The sequence below is a fragment of the Labeo rohita genome, chromosome 9 (genome assembly GCF_022985175.1).
Source record: "Labeo rohita strain BAU-BD-2019 chromosome 9, IGBB_LRoh.1.0, whole genome shotgun sequence".
NCBI classification, from domain to species: Eukaryota; Metazoa; Chordata; class Actinopteri; order Cypriniformes; family Cyprinidae; genus Labeo; species Labeo rohita.
In genome coordinates, this window is record NC_066877.1 from 29,896,640 (window position 1) to 29,903,612 (window position 6,973).

General features: G+C 32.3%; 1 long non-coding RNA gene across 1 annotated transcript; it reads left to right on the top strand.

Moving 5' to 3' along the window:
• The first annotated feature begins 3,731 nt into the window (after positions 1–3,731).
• Positions 3,732–6,006, top strand: LOC127170513 (uncharacterized). Its single transcript, XR_007828374.1, has 3 exons — positions 3,732–3,804; positions 4,746–4,839; positions 5,920–6,006. It is a non-coding gene; the product is annotated as an uncharacterized LOC127170513 (long non-coding RNA).
• The last annotated feature ends 967 nt before the right edge of the window (positions 6,007–6,973 follow it).

Genomic DNA, 6,973 nt, shown 5'->3' on the forward strand with positions numbered 1-6,973 from the left:
AGATAGATAGATAGATAGATAGATAGATAGATAGACAGATAGATAGACAGAATGAGAGATAGATTAGATAGGGAAAAAGAACAATAGATAGATAGATAGGTGTTAAATGGATAGATAGGAAGGAGGATAGATAGAATGAGAGAGAGAGATAATGACAGAACAAGAGACAGATAGATAGATAGACAGACAGAATGAGAGATAGATTAGATAGGTGTTAAATGGATAGATAGGAAGGAGGATAGACAGAACGAGAGAGAGATAATGACAGAACGAGAGACAGATAGAATGATAGATGATAGATAGATAGAACAAGAGAGAATGAGAGATAGATAGATATGGAAAAAAGAACGATAGATAGATAGATAGATAGATAGATAGATAGATAGATAGATAGATAGATAGATAGATAGATAGATAGGTGTTAAATGGATAGATAGGAAGGAGGATAGACAGAACGAGAGAGATAGTGACAGAACGAGAGACAGATAGAATGATAGATGATAGAACGATAGATAGAACGAGACAGAATGAGAGATAGATTAGATAGATAGGGAAAAAAGAACAATAGATAGAAAGAATGATAGATAGAACAATAGATAGAATAATAGACATGAGAGACAGATAGAATGAGTGATAGATAGATGATAGAAAGAAAAAAGAACAATAGATAGAAAGAACGATAGATGGATAGAATGATAGATGATAGATAGATAGATAGATAGAAAGAAAGAATGATAGACAGAATGATGATAGAGAGATAGATAGAATGATAGATAGAAAGACAGAGCAATAGATAGATAGGTAAATAATATACAATTTAATATAAAAATATATACACAGTAACTTATATTTGACTGTAAAGTGTGAGGTATAGAGATATGTAACAATCTTGTAACAAAAGTTATTGCTGCTAAACTCTCCAAAAGTCTTTAGTTGGCACAGCACACACTGCTTGGGTCTGGTGTTTAGAAGAGTACCAATAAAAATATGAGTTGCTCAGCAAAAACAAAAATTAGAGAACATTGCTGAGCAGAACAACTCTTAAAATTGATCCAGCCCTGTTTGATGTGGGCAGTGGTATCCAGAACCGCTGACAATGAGAACTGTCCCCGGACCCTCGACGGGACCTCCCTGTACTCCTGAATGCTGTGAAAGAATCAAAGACTTTCTGACCTCCATAATTCACAGCATTAAGAACTGCTGACAAGAGGAACTGTCCTTTCGGGTCTCTTTTTCCCTTTTTAGACATTTCCTGTCACACCGTAGGGTCTGCGTTCATGAATATGAACGGTGATCAGAAACACATGTTGAAATGTGTGTGAAAAATCTGGGAAATGTTTCAAATTTGAGGTGTGCAGCGCAGGCCAGGTCGCAATTACATGCTGATAATATTTCAAGGGCATAGTCATTCATATTTAATGATGATTTTTTCGTTTAATCTATGTTTTTGTCAATGTGGGAATTTGTTACTGCAATACTAACTCAGTAAATATTTTTATTCTACATTTAGCCAATTTAAATGATTGACAAACATACAGTATCCTTCATTTTGCCACTCTTAAAAGCTTAAGTATTATTATTATTATTATTATTAATATTATTAATCCCTCTGGTACACCAAGAATCATATCTAGAGTGATCTTCATTATAATCATATTAGTTATTTATGTATTGATGTGTAAAACTTTTTAATGAGGAAGAAAGTACAGAGTGCACCTTTAAACTGCTCCTTGATATGACGTTTTCTTTGGGTTTCTGTTTCTTCAGTACGTGTTAACAGGGAAAAAAAAGATATTCCAATGCTAATTAAGTTTTGCACGCAAAGGGAATGAAATGGGCACAGCAAAGCCAAGAGTCACTTAGCAATAACCTTTCTCAAACAAGGCAACAGTTATGCTTATACATAATTTGGGCTTTTACAGGGGAGGAAACCCTTATTTTATATTTAACACATTTTGGGAGTCAATATTCCCTTTATGTAACATTTTTATGGCACAAGTCACTCTTTCTTAATATTAGTTTTGAAAATATCAATATTTCCACTTTGAGATGATCGCTACAATGTGATCTGTCATCAGACTATAACTTAAAACTAATATAGATTTAAAAGAAACTTTAATTTAATAAAAGCTGAACATGTGTATCTTAAATATGTTTTAAAAGAAAAATGACTGCTACGCCCTGACAGGAAGAGGTTAATTTAAAATTTTAATACTTTTAAGGCTTCACACGTGTTGTTACTTTTTGTCACCACAGCCAGATATTTATTTTTATTATTATTATTTTTTAAAAATCAGGTATAAGGCGAAGGCAGACGTTATTTCACCTGCTGTGCGTTCAAAAACAAAATTACATAGACTGGTGAATTTTGTATGTTTTTAATACCTTTAAGTTACGTGCTTTTATTTTCTGTCAAGAACATTAAGTTCATGAACTTCAAAGTTCAAAACTTTTATGTAAGTTACAGAACTTACGCCATTGTGAGGTAACGTACAAAGCGTTTGTTTCTATTGACGCATTAAGTATTTAGAAGTAAACAAAAGTAATTCTGATTAAATAATTTTTTAGGCAGCATGTATATTGAATATTACTAACTGTTAAATGAATGCACATATATTGTTTTATCATAGTAGATTTAGCAAATGGCATCTGCAGGTTGTACACTTTCAAATGCCATTAACGAGGGAGTTCACTTCCAGAATAAACATTTCCTGATAATTTACTCACCCTCATGTCACATATGATGTTAATGTCTTTTTGAAAATAAATTAAGGTTTTTGAGGAAAACATACCAGGATTTTTCTTCATATAGTGGATTTCAATGGTGGCCAATGGTTTGAAGGTCCAAATTGCAGTTTCAATGCAGCTTCAAAGGGCTTTACATGATCCCAGCCAAGGAATAAGAGTCTTATCTAGAGAAACGATCAGTCATTTTCTAAAGAAAATAGAAATGTAAATACTTCTTAACCACAAATGCTTGTCTTGCACCTACCTGATGTCACGCATTACATAGTCACATTGAAAAGGTCACGTGTGACGTAGAAGTACCGACCCAGTGTTTACAAAGTGACCGTGCAAAGAAAGTCAAACGGCCTTTACAAAAAATGGTAAAACAACGTCGGACCGTTTTAAAGTTGGAGGAAGCGGACACGCATCGCAGAGGTAGTGCAAGACAAGCATTTGTGGTTGAAAATTATATAAATTTTCGTTTTGTTAGAAAATGACCGATCATTTTGCTAGATAAGACCCTTGTTCCTCACTTGGGTTCGTGTTGAGGCTGCATTGAAACTGCAGTTTGGACCTTCAGCCCACTGGCCACCTTTTGAGTCCACTATATGGAGAAAAATCCTGGAATGTTTTCCTCAAAATCCTTAGTTTCTTTGCAACTGAAGCACGAAAGACATGAACCTCTTGGATGACATGGGGGTGAATAAATTATCAGGATTTTTTTATTCTGGAAGTTAACTAATCCTTTAAGATGAATAAGAATTATAGACCTACGTACACTGTAAAAACTCCAACTTGCAAATTGTTCACTCAGTTTAAAAATGTAAGTCAAGTGGACACATTTTTAAGCAAAATGTTGAGTTTACACATAAAAACAAGTTAACTCAATGTTTACTATATTTTTCTCAATGAACACAAATAAGAAAGTTGAGCAAACTCAGTATTTTTATTTCTTCATTTGAGCGGTCAACTTGACATTATTGCGCATGCGCAAAGTGCCGTCGCTGAACTATACACGGAGTTTACTGCTTCAAACATAAACAACGATGGCAAAGGGAGTGGATGTCTTCTTTTGAGGTAAGTTCTTTCTGCCCAGATTTAATATAGAAAGTAAGCCAAATAAACTACACAGTTAGGTTTGTAAATGTTCTTTAAAGAAAGAATAAACATTGTTGAATGAAGTCTGGCGGCTAACTAGTTAGCTAGCTTTGTTTTTCCAAGCACCATCAGCTAACGTTAGCATTTGCAAGGTATGTATACAGATATATTTTTATAGATACAGTTCAAATGTCGATTAAACGAGTATATAATTAACCAGATAGAGGTTAATTATGTGTTGTATTTCGTTGTGCTAGGCGATATAACTTACTAGTTTATCTGGCACACAGTTTGTTGTTGTTTTGTTTTTTGTTTTTTTGTTTTTTTGTGAATCCGCGATACTGGTGCATATATGTGAAAGTGCAAGACGTGTAAGATGATAAACGTGTTTATTGACACACAACCGAAGCGTGCAGAAAATATGCGATCACAGATTCATCTCTCTGTAGCAGCTTAGTTCGCTTAAATTGTCAAATACACATAAAGTTATGTCAAAATGTGATTATTTACATAATCACTTGTAAGTCTGAAATGAGAGTCAACGGCTGAGATAAAATCGCCTGTGTGTCAGTAAATTTGATCCGTGCATTAACGTTAGCCTCATAAACCTGCTGATATTTGTTCCGTTAATGTTACAAAAAAATAAAAAATAAAAATAAATAAATAAAAAGCTAAGACAACACTCACTCCTCTTGACTGAACAAATTTAGCAGCTTCAATAAGAGTCAGTTTATTCCATACAGTGAAGATATGCAGTATTTTTTTTATACATGTATTTTTTGTATTATTTCTGACTTATTTCTGTACTGGTAAAAACTAGTCCTTATCCAGAATTTTATTATTATTATTTTTGTTATGTTTTAAACATTTAATGTCAATATTTAGTAGGAAATATAATTTTTTTTTTTTTTTTACTGCAGGACACAAAGCCAGAGGATGTCCACACCAAGGGTATGAAGATGAGCATCTTAACTATTACTGGAAGATGATGTTGTCATCCACTCAAACCTAAAGGTGCCTAGGATGTAGTACTAGAGACGCAGATTGTGTTGGAATATATACATGGCCTTACCACTGCTGTTGCTGTCCTCTTTGGCTTAATTTAGATCATCCAAAAAAATGAAAATTCTGTCATCATTTACTCACAGCCATGTCCACATCCAAACCCATAAGACATTTGTTCATCTTTAATACACAAATGAAGATATTTTTAATGAAACCTGAGATATTTCTGTCCATTCACTGAAAAACTATTCACCTAAAATTCTGATGCTTCAAAATGTTCATAAAGAGATTGTAAAACAAATACATAAGAATCGAATGGTTTAAACAAAGTCTTCTGAAGAGACGTGATCACATTACACATCACGCATTTCACACTAAATGCTGCTCCATCTCTGCAAGTGCTGTGAGTTTGAGCCTTATATAACATGTATTAAAAAAACCCCCAGAAATTGTATTATATTTTAGTTTTCTATACAGTGATAGCTTAAAAGCTGTCAATTAGCACTGCATTATAAGTACACTCTAAAAAGATGGTTCTTTAAAGGTCTATTTAGAACCGAGTTTAGGTTTTTTTTTGTTTTTATTCCTGGCTTTTTAAAAAAAAAAAAAAAAAATTGTAACTGTCAAAACACCTCATTACTCATTTTCTGGACATCAACTATCCAGCTACACAGACTATCAACACAGTTTCAACAGGTGAAGTTCTTTCTTACAATGTCTATAAAATGTTAACTTTCATATTGTAACTTGTTTCCCATTGCCAATAATGTCTTTTTCTTTTTTTTAGGTTCTTTTTTGTGTGACCAGCTCTGTTTGGTTAAGGATACTCTCTTCTCCACTAAGTAATAGAGGTAATGAGTTTATTTCACTGTTAGATTTTTCTTAAAATTATTACTTGAGTCAATGCTTAAGTGTTAAAGCTATATAAAACTATCCTAAGATCCCACTTTAAATCACTTTTTCTTTTTTTAATATTTTGAAGGGCATACTGCTTATATGTCAATTTTTGCTTATGGCCTTCATAAGCATAATTGTTTTTACATAAACACATGGACACTCTTTAACTGTAAACTCAACTGTGTATTTCAGATGCATCATATTCACAACCTCATCATCTGCAGAGAAACTGCCACTCAATCACACCACATTGATGGGCTTAAAGGCATCACAGAGGATCCTGAAATTACATTATTCCTGGAAATTTTGTCATTTATTTTCTATTTCTATTTTTACTTTCTGATGTATTTTTTTCATGTTCATTGTCAACTGTCATTTATTATTTGTGTTTTTAGAGCATTTTCATTTTTGCTTCAAGTTCATGTCAATTAAAAAAAATAAAAGTACCTAACTGAAACTACATGCTGTTTTGTTTAGTTTTTGTGTGAGTGTGTAAAACCCTAATACAGGCTAAAATACATTATAGGAAAAACAAAAATGTTAATAGATAATATATGTAAATAATATTAATAAGTAAAACTAGTATCAAAGGTATAAATATACTAATATTAATGAAAATAAACTATTTTCAAATGTACTATTTTCTAAATCCTATTTCATGCATCCCTACAATTGCGTCTCTTCAGGAGACTTAAACTGCTCAATTCATATTAACTTATATATTTATTTAATTATTTATGATCTCTTTATGAACGCTTTGAAGTTTTGGGTGAACAGCCTTTCAATACAGAAGTCTCTCAAATTTCATTAAAATATTTTAATTTGTGTTGAGTGTGAACAACGGTTTAGAACAACATGGGAGTGAGTAAATGATACATTTTCAGAATAATTTTGGTTGAATTATTCCTTTAAGTGTTGTGTTAATAGTTGAAATATTTTGCTTCTTGATCCAGTGTGTTTGTTGCATTATGGATGCGCCAAAATAATAGATGGAGCAAGATGAACGTTTAAAATGGCGGTAAAGTTTAGCTTCCTTTAAATTATATAAAAGTTTTTTTGTGACTTTTGATTTAAAACTTTACTTAAGGCTGCAGAATTTTAATATTTTTAATGTTACATTTTTCTGGCACTTAAAAAAATAATTTTTAAGTGTGTGTTTTTTGTTTAAGAGTGTTTTTATTGTAAATAGTCACATCCTAGTTACATCATAGTTTGAGTGGAGAAAAGCTAAACTGTGTTCATTTTG